This window comes from Arachis hypogaea, chromosome 10 (assembly GCF_003086295.3).
Source record: "Arachis hypogaea cultivar Tifrunner chromosome 10, arahy.Tifrunner.gnm2.J5K5, whole genome shotgun sequence".
In the NCBI taxonomy this organism is placed as follows: Eukaryota; Viridiplantae; Streptophyta; class Magnoliopsida; order Fabales; family Fabaceae; genus Arachis; species Arachis hypogaea.
The window spans coordinates 36,165,472-36,180,013 of NC_092045.1; the positions used below are offsets into that span (position 1 = coordinate 36,165,472).

Below are 14,542 nucleotides of genomic sequence, written 5' to 3' on the forward strand. Positions count from 1 at the left end.
TCTGAATGGAGCATCATAGGTATTTTCTATGATGGTCTCTCTGAACTATCCAAGATGTCTTTGGATAGCTCTGCTGGAGGATCTCTTCATCTGAAGAAGACGCCTACTGAGGCTCAAGAACTAATTGAAATGGTTGCAAATAACCAATTCATGTACACTTCTGAAAGAAATCCTGTGAACAATGGGACTAGTCAGAAGAAAGGAGTTCTTGAGATTGACACTCTGAATGCCATATTGGCTCAGAACAAAATATTGACTCAACAAGTCAATATGATTTCTCAAAGTCTGTCTGGAATGCAAAATGCACCAAGCAGTACTAAGGAAGCTTCATCTGAGGAAGAAGCTTATGTTCCTGAGAACCCTTCAATAGAAGAGGTGAATTACATGGGAGAACCCTATGGAAACACCTATAATCCTTCATGGAGGAATCATCTAAATCTTTCATGGAAGGATCAACAGAGACCTCAACAAGGTTTCAATAACAATAATGGTGGAAGAAACAGGTTTAGCAATAGTAAGCCTTTTCCATCATCTTCTCAGCAACAGACAGAGAGCTCTAAGCAGAATACCTCTGACTTAGCAACCATGGTCTCTGATCTAATCAAAACCACTCAAAGTTTCATGACTGAAACTAGGTCCTCCATTAGGAATTTGGAAGGACAAGTGGGTCAGCTGAGCAAGAAAATTACTGAACTCCCTCCTAGTACTCTCCCAAGCAATACTGAAGAAAATCCAAAAGGAGAGTGCAAGGCCATCAACATGGCCGAATTCTGGGAGGAAGAAGAGGCAGTGAACGCCACTGAGGGAGACCTCACTGGGCGTCCACTGGCTTCCAGTGAGTTCCCCAATGAGGAACCATGGGAATCTGAGGCTCAAAATGAGACCATAGAGATTCCACTGGACTTACTTCTGCCATTCATGAGCTCTGATGAGTATTCCTCCTCTGAAGAGGATGAGTATGTCACTGAGGAGCAAGTTGCCAAATACCTTGGAGCAATCATGAAGCTGAATGACAAGTTATTTGGAAATGAGACTTGGGAGGATGAATCCCCTTTGCTCACCAAGGAACTGGATGACTTGTCTAGGCAGAAACTGCCTCAAAAGAGACAGGATCCTGGGAAGTTTTCTATACCTTGTACCATAGGCACCATGACCTTCAAGAAGGCCTTGTGTGACTTAGGATCAAGTGTGAACCTCATGCCCCTCTCTGTAATGGAGAAATTAGGGATCTTTGAGGTGCAAGCTGCAAAAATCTCACTAGAGATGGCAGACAACTCAAGAAAACAAGCCTATGGACTTGTAGAGGATGTTCTGGTAAAGGTTGAAGACCATTACATCCCTACTGATTTCATAGTCCTAGAGACTGGGAAGTGCATGGATGAACCCATTATCCTTGGCAGACCCTTCCTAGCCACAGCAAAGGCTGTAATTGATGTTGATAGAGGAGAATTGATCATTCAAGTGAATGAAGAATCCTTGGTGTTTAAGGCCCAAGGATATCCCTCTATCATCATGGAGAGGAAGCATGAAGAGCTTCTCTCAAAACAGAGCCAAACAGAGCCCCCACAGTCAAACTCTAAGTTTGGTGTTGGGAGGCCACAGCCAAACTCTAAGTTTGGTGTTGAACCCCCACATTCAAACTCTAAGTTTGGTGTTGGGAGGTTCCAACACGGTTCTGAGCAGTTCTGAGGCTCCATGAGAGTCCTCTGTCAAGCTAATGACATTAAAGAAGCGCTTGTTGGGAGGCAACCCAATGTTTTATAGTTAACTATTTTCTTTTGTTATTTTATGTTTTTGTAGGTTGATGATCATAAGAAGTCACAAAATCAATTGAAAAAGCAAAAACAGAATGAAAAATAGGAAGAAAAACAGCACACCCTGGAGGAAGAATTCACTGGCGTTTAAACGCCAGTGAGGCTAGCAGTTGGGCGTTTAACGCCCCGTCTGGCACCATTCTGGGCGTTTAACGCCAGAAAGGGGCACCAGACTGGCGTTAAACGCCAGAAAAGGGCAAGAACCTGGCTTTAAACGCCAGAAAGGGGCACCAGCCCGGCGTTTAACGCCAGAAATGGCTCAAAACGTGATTTTGAGTGCCATTTGGTGCAGGGATGACTTTTTCTTGACACCACAGGATCTGTGGACCCCACAGGATCCCCACCAACCCCACCACTCTCTCTTTCTTCTTCACCCATTTACCAATCACCTCAATACCTCTTTCCCAAACACCCTTCACCCATCAAAACCCATCTTTCTCTTCACCACTCACACCCTAAACACTACTTCTTCCCCCTTTTGACCGAACCACACAACCTCCTCCATATCCTCCATTTTCTTCTTCTTCTACTCTCTTCTTTCTTCTTTTGCTCGAGGATGAGCAAACCTTTTAAGTTTGGTGTGGTAAAAGCATTGCTTTTTGTTTTTCCATAACCATTTATGGCATCCAAAGCCGGTTCAACTGAGAAGGCATGACCTCAAGCCCATCACTAAGAAAAAAAAAAGATGGAGCAAACAAGAGACCCCTCTCATCATGAGATCCCTGAGATACCTCAAGGGATGCACTTTCCTCCACAAGACTATTGGGAGCAACTAAACACCTCCCTAGGAGAATTGAGTTCCAACATGGGATAACTAAGGGTGGAGCATCAAGAACAATCCATCATCCTTCATGAGATTAGAGAAGATCAAAGAATCATGAGGGAGAAGCAACAAAGACAAGGAAGAGACATTGAGGAGCTCAAGCACTCCATAGGATCTTCAAGAGCAAGAAAGAGCCGCCATCACTAAGGTGGACCCGTTCCTTGATTTCCTTGTTATTTATTCTTCTGTTTTTCGAATTTTATGCTTATGTTTATCCATGTTTGTGTCTTGTGATCATTAGTGTCTTAGTGTCTATGCCAAAAAGTTATATGAATCCATCACCTTTCTTAAATGAAAACTGTTTTTATCACAAAAGAACAAGAAGTACAGGATTTCGAATTCATCTTTAAAACTGGATTAATTAGTTTGATGTGGTGGCAATACTTTTGTTTTCTGAATGTATGCTTAAACAGTGCATATGTCTTTTGAATTTGTGGTTCATGAATGATAAAATTGTTGGCTCTTGAAAGAATGATGAAAAAGGAGACATGTTACTGAGGATCTGAAAAATCATACAAATGATTCTTGAAGCAAGAAAAAGCAGTGAATACAAAACAAAATGGGGAAGGAAGCGGAAAAAAAAAGGGGGAAAGAGAAAAAGAAAGAAAAAGAAAGAAAAAGAAGGAATAAAGTTGTGATCCAAGGCAATAAGAGTGTGCTTAAGAACCCTGGACACCTCTAATTGGGGACTTTAGCAAAGCTGAGTCACAACCTGAAAAGGTTCACCCAATTATGTGTCTGTGGCATGAATGTATCCGGTGGTAATACTGGAAGACAGAGTGCTTTGGGCCACAGCCAAGACTCAATAAGTAGCTATGTTCAAGAATCATCATACTTAACTAGGAGAATCAATGACACTATCTAGATTCTGAGTTCCTAAAGAAGCCAATCATTCTGAATTTCAAAGGATAAAGTGAGATGCCAAAACTGTTCGGAGGCAAAACGCTACTAGTCCCGCTCATCTAATTTGGAGCTAAGTTTCATTGATAATTTGGAGTCTATAGTATATTCTCTTCTTTTTATCTTGTTTGATTTTCAGTTGCTTGGGGACAAGCAACAATTTAAGTTTGGTGTTGTGATGAGCGGATAATTTGTACGCTTTTTGGCATTGTTTTTAGTATGTTTTTAGTAGTTTGAGTTGTGTTTTTAGTACATTTTTATTAGTTTTTAGTTAAAATTCACTTTTCTGGACTTTACTATGAGTTTGTGTGTTTTTCTGTGATTTCAGGTATTTTCTGGCTGAAATTGAGGGACCTGAGCAAAAATCTGATTCAGAGACTGAAAAGGACTGCAGATGCTGTTGGATTCTGACCTCCCTGCACTCGAAGTGGATTTTCTGGAGCTACAGAAGCCCAATTGGCGCGCTCTCAACGGCGTTGGAAAGTAGACATCCTGGGCTTTCCAGCAATATATGATACTCCATACTTTGCCCAAGATTTGATGGCCCAAACCGGCGTTCAAAGTCACCCTCAGGAAATCTAGCGTTAAACGCCGGAACTGGCATCAAAATGGGAGTTAAACGCCCAAACTGGCATAAAAGCTGGCGTTTAACTCCAAGGAGAGTCTCTACACGAAAATGCATCAATGCTCAGCCCAAACACACACCAAGTGGGCCCGGAAGTGGATTTTTATGTCATTTACTCATCTCTGTAAATCCTAGGCTACTAGTTCTCTATATATATAGGACCTTTTACTATTGTATTATCATCTTGGTTCTTCTGGTTCCCTCTCTGGGGCCGAAACCAATGATCACTTTTGTTCTTATGTATTTTCAACGGTGGAGTTTCTACACACCATAGATTAAGGTGTGGAGCTCTGCTGTACCTCGAGTATTAATGCAATTACTATTGTTCTTCCATTCAATTCCGCTTGTTCTTTATCTAAGATATCACTTGTTCTTCAACTTGATGAATGTGATGATCCGTGACACTCATCATCATTCTCACCCATGAACAAGGTGACTGACAACCACTCTTGTTCTACAAGCGATCAAGGCTCTAGTGAATATCTCTTGGATTCTTTAATCGGAATCTTCGTGGTATAGGCGAGAACTGATGGCAGCATTCAAGAGAATCCGGAAGGTCTAACCTTGTCTGTGGTATTCTGAGTAGGATTCAATGATTGAATGACTGTGACGTGCTTCAAACTCCTGAGGGCGGGGCGTTAGTGACAGACGCAAAAGAATCACTGGATTCTATTCCGGCCTGATTGAGAACCGACAGATGAATTCCGCTATGCTGTGACAGAGCATATGCAATCGCTTTCACTGAGAGGATGGGAGGTAGCCATTGACAACGGTGAAACCCTACACAAGCTTGCCATGGAAAGGAATAAGAAGGATTGGATGAAGACAGTAGGAAAGCAGAGAGACGGAAGGGAAGGCATCTTCATGCGCTTATCTGAAGTTCCTACCAATGAATTACATAAGTATCTCTATCTTTACCTTTGTGTTATTTTCGTTCATCACCATTACTATTTGAGTTTGCCTGACTAAGATTTACAAGATGACCATAGCTTGCTTCAATACTAATAATCTCCGTGGGATCGACCCTTACTCGCGTAAGGTTTATTACTTGGACGACCCAGTGCACTTGCTGGTTAGTTGTGCGAAGTTGTGTAATGCCATGGTATTGAACACCAGGTTTTTGGGGTTCATGACCGGGGGATTATGAGAGTTGTGAAAAGTATTGTTCACAATTTCGCGCACCACATCACAACACCAAACTTAAAGCTTGCTTGTCCCTAAGCAAGTACTGGAATAAGAGAATGATGAATGGAATCTCCAGAGAAATGAGTCATTCTTGTGGAGGTCATATTACTGATTTTATGGTGGTTTCTTGCATAGCAACTTAGGTTCATTCCACTACTGGCTTTCAGACCTTTATCATCTCCTAAAATACTCACTTTGTTATATCCCATGAGACCTTTATTTATTGATCCTTTTATTGTTATTTCAAGGGCTTATTTGTGTTTTTAGGCTAAGTATTTTGTAAGGGGGCAACTCTTTAGGATAAGCTTTCAGCCAACACTCCCGAACCAGTTGGTTCAAGGTGCTAGGTGTTGAAGCACCCCTAAGGACTTACTTGCTCAAGTCTCTCCCCCATACATACTGGTGCACGAAATTGTGATCAATACTTTTCACAAATCAAATAATCCCCGGTAACGAATCCAAAAACTTGGTGTTCAATACCATGGCATAAACACAACTTCGCACAACTAACCAGCAAGTGTACTGGGTCGTCCAAGTAATAAACCTTACGCGAGTAAGGGTCGATCCCACAGAGATTGTTGGTTTGAAGCAAGCTATGGTCACCTTGTAAATCTTAGTCAGGCAAACTCAAATGGGTATGGTGATAAACGCATATAACATAAAGATAAAGATAGAGATACTTATGTAATTCATTAGTAGGAATTTCAGATAAGCGTATGAAGATGCTTTCCCTTCCGTCTCTCTGCTTTCCTACTGTCTTCATCCAATCCTTCTTACTCGTTTCCATGGCGAGCTTAAGCAAGGGTTTCACCGTTGTCAGTGGCTACCTCCCATCCTCTCAGTGGAAATGTTCAACACATCCTGTCACGGCACGGCTATCCATCTGTCGGTTCTCGATCAGGCCGGAATAGAATCCAGTGATTCTTTTGCGTCTGTCACTAACGCCCCGCCCTCAGGAGTTTGAAGCACGTCACAGTCATTCAATCATTGAATCTTACTCAGAATACCACAGACAAGGTTAGACCTTCCGGATTCTCTTGAATGCCGCCATCAGTTCTAGCCTATACCACGAAGACTCTGATCTCACGAAATGGCTAGCTCGGTTGTCAGGCGAGCACTCGGTTGTCAGGCGATCAACCATGCATCGTGTATCAGGAATCCAAGAGATATTCACCCAATCGAAGGTAGAACGGAGGTGGTTGTCAGTCACACGTTCATAGGTGAGAATGATGATGAGTGTCACGGATCATCACATTCATCAAGTTGAAGAACAAGTGATATCTTAGAACAAGAACAAGCGGAATTGAATAGAAGAACAATAGTAATTGCATTAATACTCGAGGTACAGCAGAGCTCCACACCTTAATCTATGGTGTGTAGAAACTCCACCGTTGAAAATACATAAGAACAAGGTCTAGGCATGGCCGTGAGGCCAGCCTCCCAATGATCTAAGAACTAGATGTCCAAAGATGATCAAAGGATCTAAAAATAATCCAAAGATGAAAATACAATAGTAAAAGGTCCTACTTATAGAAAACTAGTAGCCTAAGGTTTACAGAGATGAGTAAATGACATAAAAATCCACTTCCGGGCCCACTTGGTGTGTGCTTGGGCTGAGCATTGAAGCATTTTCGTGTAGAGACTCTTCTTGGAGTTAAACGCCAGCTTTTGTGCCAGTTTGGGCGTTTGACTCCCATTTTGGTGCCAGTTCTGGCGTTTAACGCTGGGATTTCTGAGGGTAACTTTGTACGCCGGTTGGGCCATCAAATCTTGGGCAAGGTATGGACTATCATATATTGCTGGAAAGCCCAGGATGTCTAATTTCCAACGCCGTTGAGAGCGCGCCAATTGAGCTTCTGTAGCTCCAGAAAATCCACTTCGAGTGCAGGGAGGTCAGAATCCAACAGCATCTGCAGTCCTTTTTAGTCTCTGAATCAGATTTTTGCTCAGGTCCCTCAATTTCAGCCAGAAAATACCTGAAATCACAAAAAAACACACAAACTCATAGTAAAGTCCAGAAAAGTGAATTTTAACTAAAAACTAATAAAAATATACTAAAAACTAACTAGATCATACTAAAAACATACTAAAAACAATGCCAAAAAGCGTACAAATTATCCGCTCATCACAACACCAAACTTAAATTGTTGCTTGTCCTCAAGCAACTAAAATCAAATAAGATAAAAAGAAGAGAATATGCAATGAATTCCAAAAAACATCTATGAAGATCAGTATTAATTAGATGAGCGGGGCTTTTAGCTTTTTGCCTCTGAACAGTTTTGGCATCTCACTCTATCCTTTGAAATTCAGAATGGTTGGCTTCTTTAGGAACTTAGAATCCAGATAGTGTTATTGATTCTCCTAGTAAAGTATGATGATTCTTGAACATAGCTACTTATTGAGTCTTGGCCGTGGCCCAAAGCACTCTGTCTTCCAGTATTACCACCGGATACATACATGCCACAGACACATAATTGGGTGAACCTTTTCAGATTGTGACTCAGCTTTACTAGAGTCCCCAATTAGAGGTGTCCAGGGTTCTTAAGCACACTCTCTTTGCCTTGGATCACAACCTTATTTCTTTTCTTTTTCTTTCTTTTTCTTTTTTTTTTCGAATATATTTTTTTTTCATTGCTTTTTCTTGCTTCAAGAATCATTTTTATGATTTTTCAGATCCTCAGTAACATGTCTCCTTTTTCATCATTCTTTCAAGAGCCAACATTCATGAACCACAAATTCAAAAGACATATGCACTGTTTAAGCATACATTCAGAGAACGAAAGTATTACCACCACATCAAAATAATCAAACTGTTATAAAATTCAAAATTCATGCAATTCTTTTCTTTTTCAATTAAGAACATTTTTCATTCAAGAAAGGTGATGGATTCATAGGACATTCATAACTTTAAGGCATAGACACTAAGACACTAATGATCATAAGACACAAACATAGACAAACATAAGCACTAAAATTCGAAAAACAGGAAAATAGAGAACAAGGAAATTAAAGAACGGGTCCACCTTAGTGATGGCGGCTCTTTCTTCCTCTTGAAGATCCTATGGAGTGCTTGAGCTCCTCAATGTCTCTTCCTTGTCTTTGTTGCTCCTCTCTCATGATTCTTTGATCTTCTCTAATTTCATGGAGGATGATGGAGTGCTCTTGATGCTCCACCCTTAGTTGTCCCATATTGGAACTCAATTCTCCTAGGGAGGTGTTTAGTTGCTCCCAATAGTTTTGTGGAGGAAAGTGCATCCCTTGAGGTATCTCAGGGATCTCATGAAGAGTGGGGTCTCTTGTGTGCTCCATCCTCTTCTTAGTGATGGGCTTGTCCTCATCAATAGGGATGTCTCCCTCTATGTCAACTCCAACCGAATAACAGAGGTGACAAATGAGATGAGGGAAGGCTAACCTTGCCAAGGTAGAAGACTTATCTGCCACCTTATAAAGTTCTTGGGCTATAACCTCATGAACTTCTATTTCTTCTCCGATCATGATGCTATGAATCATGATAGCCCGGTCTATGGTAACTTCGGACCGGTTGCTAGTGGGAATGATTGAGCGTTGGATAAACTCCAACCATCCTCTAGCCACGGGTTTGAGGTTATGCCTTCTCAATTGAACCGGCTTCCCTCTTGAATCTCTCTTCCATTGGGCGCCCTCTTCACATATGACTGTGAGGACTTGGTCCAACCTTTGATCAAAGTTGACCCTTCTAGTGTAAGGATGTTCATCTCCTTGCATCATGGGCAAGTTGAATGCCAACCTTACATTTTCCGGACTAAAATCCAAGTATTTCCCCCGAACCATAGTAAGATAATTCTTTGGATCCGGGTTCACACTTTGATCATGGTTCTTGGTGATCCATGCATTGGCATAGAACTCTTGAACCATTAAGATTCTGGCTTGTTGAATGGGGTTGGTAAGAACTTCCCAACCTCTTCTTCGGATCTCATGTCGGATCTCCGGATATTCACCCTTTTTGAGTGAAAAAGGGACCTCGGGGATCACCTTCTTCAAGGCCACAACTTCATAGAAGTGGTCTTGATGCACCCTTGAGATGAATCTCTCCATCTCCCATGACTCGGAGGTGGAAGCTTTTGCCTTCCCTTTCCTCTTTCTAGAGGTTTCTCTGGCCTTGGATGCCATAAATGGTTATGAAAAAACAAAAAGCAGTGCTTTCACCACACCAAACTTAAAAGGTTTGCTCATCCTCGAGCAAAAGAAGAAAGAAGAGAGTAGAAGAAGAAGAAATGAGGAAGAAGGGAATGGCTTTGTGTTCAGCCAAAAGGGGGAGAAGTGGTGTTTAGGTTGTGTGAAAATGAAGGAGTGAAGATGGGTTTATATAGGAGTGGGGGGAGGATGAGGGTTCGGTCATGTATGGGAGGGTTTGGGTGGGAAAGTGGTTTGAATTTGAATGGTGAGGTAGGTGGGGTTTTATGAAGGATGGATGTGAGTGGTGAAGAGAAAGATGGGATTTGATAGGTGAAGGGTTTTTGGGGAAGAGGTGTTGAGGTGATTGGTGAATGGGTGAAGATGAGAGAGAGTGGTGGGGTAGGTGGGGATCCTGTGGGGTCCACAGATCCTGAGGTGTCAAGGAAAAGTCATCCCTGCACCAAATGGCATGCAAAAATGCGTTTTTAGCCATTTCTGGCATTAAACACCGGGCTGGTGCCCATTTCTGGCGTTTAACGCCAGCTTCTTGCCCTTTTCTGGTGTTTAACGCCAGTCTGGTGCCTCTTTCTGGCGTTAAACGCCCAATAGCTAGCCTTACTGGCATTTAAACGCCAGCACGCTCTCCTCCAGGGTGTGCTGTTTTTCTTTCTACTTTTCATTCTGTTTTTGCTTTTTTTTCATTGATTTTGTGACTTCTCATGATCATCAACCTACAAAAAATATAAAATAACAAAAGAAAATAGATAAAATATAACATTGGGTTGCCTCCCAACAAGCGCTTCTTTAATGTCAGTAGCTTGACAGAGGACTCTCATGGAGCCTCAGAAATGCTCAGAGCCATGTTGGAACCTCCCAACACCAAACTTTAGAGTTTGAATGTGGGGGTTCAACACCAAACTTAGAGTTTGGTTGTGGCCTCCCAACACCAAACTTAGAGTTTGACTGTGGGGGCTCTGTTTGGCTCTGTTTTGAGAGGAGCTCTTCATGCTTCCTGTCCATGGTGACAGAGGGATATCCTTGAGCCTCAAACACAAAGGATTCTTCATTCACTTGAATGATCAACTCTCCTCTATCAACATCAATCACAGCCTTTGCTGTGGCTAGGAAGGGTCTGCCAAGGATGATGGATTCATCCATGCACTTCCCAGTCTCTAGGACTATGAAATCAGTAGGGATGTAATGGTCTTCAACTTTTACCAGAACATCCTCTACAAGTCCATAGGCTTGTTTTCTTGAATTGTCTGCCATCTCTAGTGAGATTTTTGCAGCTTGCACCTCAAAGATCCCTAACTTCTCCATTACAGAGAGAGGCATGAGGTTTACACTTGACCCTAAGTCACACAAGGCCTTCTTGAAGGTCATGGTGCCTATGGTACAGGTATTGAAAACTTCCCAGGATCCTGTCTCTTTTGAGGCAGTTTCTGCCTAGACAAGTTATCCAGTTCTTTGGTGAGCAAAGGGGCTTCATCCTCCCAAGTCTCATTTCCAAATAACTTGTCATTTAACTTCATGATTGCTCCAAGGTATTTAGCAACTTGCTCTTCAGTGACATACTCATCCTCTTCAGAGGAAGAATACTCATCAGAGCTCATGAATGGCAGAAGTAAGTCCAATGGAATCTCTATGGTCTCATTTTGAGCCTCAGATTCCCATGGTTCCTCATTGGGGAACTCATTGGAGGCCAGTGGACGTCCATTGAGGTCTTCCTCAGTGGCGTTCACTGCTTCTCCTTCCTCCCAAAATTCGGCCATGTTGATGGCCTTGCACTCTCCTTTTGGATTTTCTTCTGTATTGCTTGGGAGAGCACTAGGAGGGAGTTCAGTAATTCTCTTGCTCAGCTGACCCACTTGTGCCTCCAAGTTTCTAATGGAGGACCTTGTTTCAGTCATGAAACTTTGAGTGGTTTTGATTAGATCAGAGACCATGGTTGCTAAGTCAGAGGTATTCTGCTTAGAACTCTCTGTCTGTTGCTGAGAAGATGATGGAAAAGGCTTGCTATTGCTAAACCTGTTTCTTCCACCATTATTATTGTTGAAACCTTGTTGAGGTCTCTGTTGATCCTTCCATGAGAAATTTGGATGATTTCTCCATGAAGGATTATAGGTGTTTCCATAGGATTCTCCCATGTAAGTCACCTCTTCCATTGAAGGGTTCTCAGGATCATAGGCTTCTTCCTCAGATGAAGCCTCCTTAGTACTACTTGGTGCATTTTGCATTCCAGACAGACTTTGAGAAATCATATTGACTTGTTGAGTCAATATTTTGTTCTGAGCCAATATGCCATTCAGAGTGTTAATCTCAAGAACTCCTTTCTTCTGACTAGTCCCATTGTTCACAGGATTTCTTTCAGAAGTGTACATGAATTGGTTATTTGCAACCATTTCAATCAGCTCTTGAGCTTCTGTAGGCGTCTTCTTCAGATGAAGAGAGCCTCCAGCAGAGCTATCCAAAGACATTTTGGATAGTTCAGAGAGACCATCATAGAAAATACCTATGATGCTCCATTCAGAAAGCATATCAGAAGGACACTTTCTGATTAATTGTTTGTATCTTTCCCAAGCTTCATAGAGGGATTCTCCTTCCTTCTGTCTGAAGGTTTGGACTTCCACTCTAAGCTTACTCAATTTTTGAGGTGGAAAGAACTTTGCCAAGAAGGCATTGACTAGCTTTTCCCAAGAGTCCAGGCTTTCTTTAGGTTGAGAATCCAACCATGTCCTAGCTTTGTCTCTTACAGCCAAAGGGAATAGCATAAGTCTGTAGACCTCAGGGTCAACCCCATTAGTCTTGACAGTGTCACAGATTTGCAAGAATTCAGCTAAAAACTGATGAGGATCTTCCAATGGAAGTCCATGGAACTTGCAATTCTGTTGCATTAGAGAAACTAATTGAGGCTTAAGCTCAAAGTTGTTTGCTCCAATGGCAGGGATAGAGATGCTTCTCCCATAAAAGTCGGGAGTAGGTGCAGTAAAGTCACCCAGCACCTTTCTTGCATTGTTGGCATTGTTGTTGTTTTCGGCTGCCATGGGTTCTTCTTCTTTGAAGATTTCTGTTAGGTCCTCTACAGAGAGTTGTGCTTTGGCTTCTCTTAGCTTTCTCTTCAAGGTCCTTTCAGGTTCAGGATCAGCCTCAACAAGAATGCTTTTGTCTTTGCTCCTGCTCATAAGAAAGAGAAGGAAACAAGAAAATGTGGAATCCTCTATGTCACAGTATAGAGACTCCTTTAGGTGTCAGAGGAAAAGAAAAGTAGAAGACAGAAGTAGAAAATTCGAACTTATCAAAGGAGATGGAGTTCGAATTTTGCATTAAGGAATAGTGTTAGTCCATAAATAGAAGGATGTGAGAAGAAGGGAAGTAATTTTCGAAAATTGAGTGAAAGATTTTGAAAATATTTTTGAAAAACACTAATTGATTTTCGAAAATGAAAGTGGACAAGAAATCAAGTGATTTTTGAAAAAGATTTTGAAATTAAAAAGATATGATTAGTTTTAAAAAGATGTGATTGAGAAAATATGATTTGAAAAACATTTTAAAAAGATTTGATTTTGAAAATTAAAAACTTGGCTAACAAGAAAAGATATGATTCAAACATTAAACCTTTCTCAATAGAAAAGGCAACATACTTGAAATGTTGAATCAAATCATTGATTGATAGCAAGTATTTTTAAAAACAGAGAGAAATTGATTTTGAAAAAGATTTGATTGAAAAGATATGATTTGAAAAAGATTTGATTTTGAAAAAGTTTGAAAACTGAAAAAAAATCTGCATTAAAAACAAAATCTTCCCTCTTGTGCCATCCTGGCGTTAAACGCCCAGAATGGTGCACATTCTGGCGTTTAACGCCCAAAACTATACCCTTTTGGGCGTTAAACGCCCAACCAGGTACCCTGGCTGGCGTTTAAACGCCAGTCTGTCCTTCTTCACTGGGCGTTTTGAACGCCCAGCTTTTTCTGTGTAATTCCTCTGCTGTATGTTCTGAATCTTCAATTCTCTGTATTATTGACTTGAGAAGACACAAATTAAAAATATTTTTGGATTTTTAATAATAAGGAAAAATCAAAATGCAACAAGAATCAAATATCAATGCATGCAGGACACCAAACTTAGCAGTTTGTATACTACTGACACTAATGGGAATGCATATGAGACACATAAACACTCAAGTCAAGAGAATTCAAAGATTAGAGTAAGAAATCATCAAGAATTATTTGAAGATCCTTAAGACACATGAATGAATGCATGCAATTGACACCAAACTTAACATGAGATACTAGACTCAAACAAGAAATATTTTTGGATTTTATGACTTTGTAAATTTTTTTGTGCTTTTTTCGAAAATTAAGTGGAAGAAGAAAATAAAGGTATCAAAATTCTTAATGAGAATTCCAGGAATCAGTGCAATGCTAGTCTAAGACTCCGGTCCAGGAATTAGACATGGCTGTCCAGCCAAGCTTTCAAGGAAAGCTTCGGTCCAAAACACTAGACATGGCCAATGGCCAGCCAAGCCTTAGCAGATCACTGCCCCAAAAGCAAGATTGACAGAAATCAACAAGCTTTTGTGATGATAAGTTGAAACCTCGGTCCAATGAAATTAGACATGGCTTTACAGCCAGCCAGACTTCAACAAATCATCATAAAACTCTAGAATTCATCTTCAAGAATTCCGAAAAAAAATACCTAATCTAAGCAACAAGATGAACCGTCAGTTGTCCAAACTCAACAATCCCCGGCAACGGCGCCAAAAACTTGGTGCACGAAATTGTGATCAATACTTTTCACAAATCAAATAATCCCCGGTAATGAATCCAAAAACTTGGTGTTCAATACCATGGCATAAACACAACTTCGCACAACTAACCAGCAAGTGTACTGGGTCGTCCAAGTAATAAACCTTACGCGAGTAAGGGTCGATCCCACAGAGATTGTTGGTATGAAGCAAGCTATGGTCACCTTGTAAATCTTAGTCAGGCAAACTCAAATGGGTATGGTGATAAACGCATATAACATAAAGATAAAGATAG

General features: G+C 41.1%; 1 non-coding gene across 1 annotated transcript; it reads left to right on the plus strand.

Moving 5' to 3' along the window:
* The first annotated feature begins 12,033 nt into the window (after window positions 1-12,033).
* Window positions 12,034-12,141, plus strand: LOC112719234 (small nucleolar RNA R71). The gene has a single exon (XR_003161544.1). It is a non-coding gene; the product is annotated as a small nucleolar RNA R71 (small nucleolar RNA).
* Window positions 12,142-14,542: the final 2,401 nt, after the last annotated feature.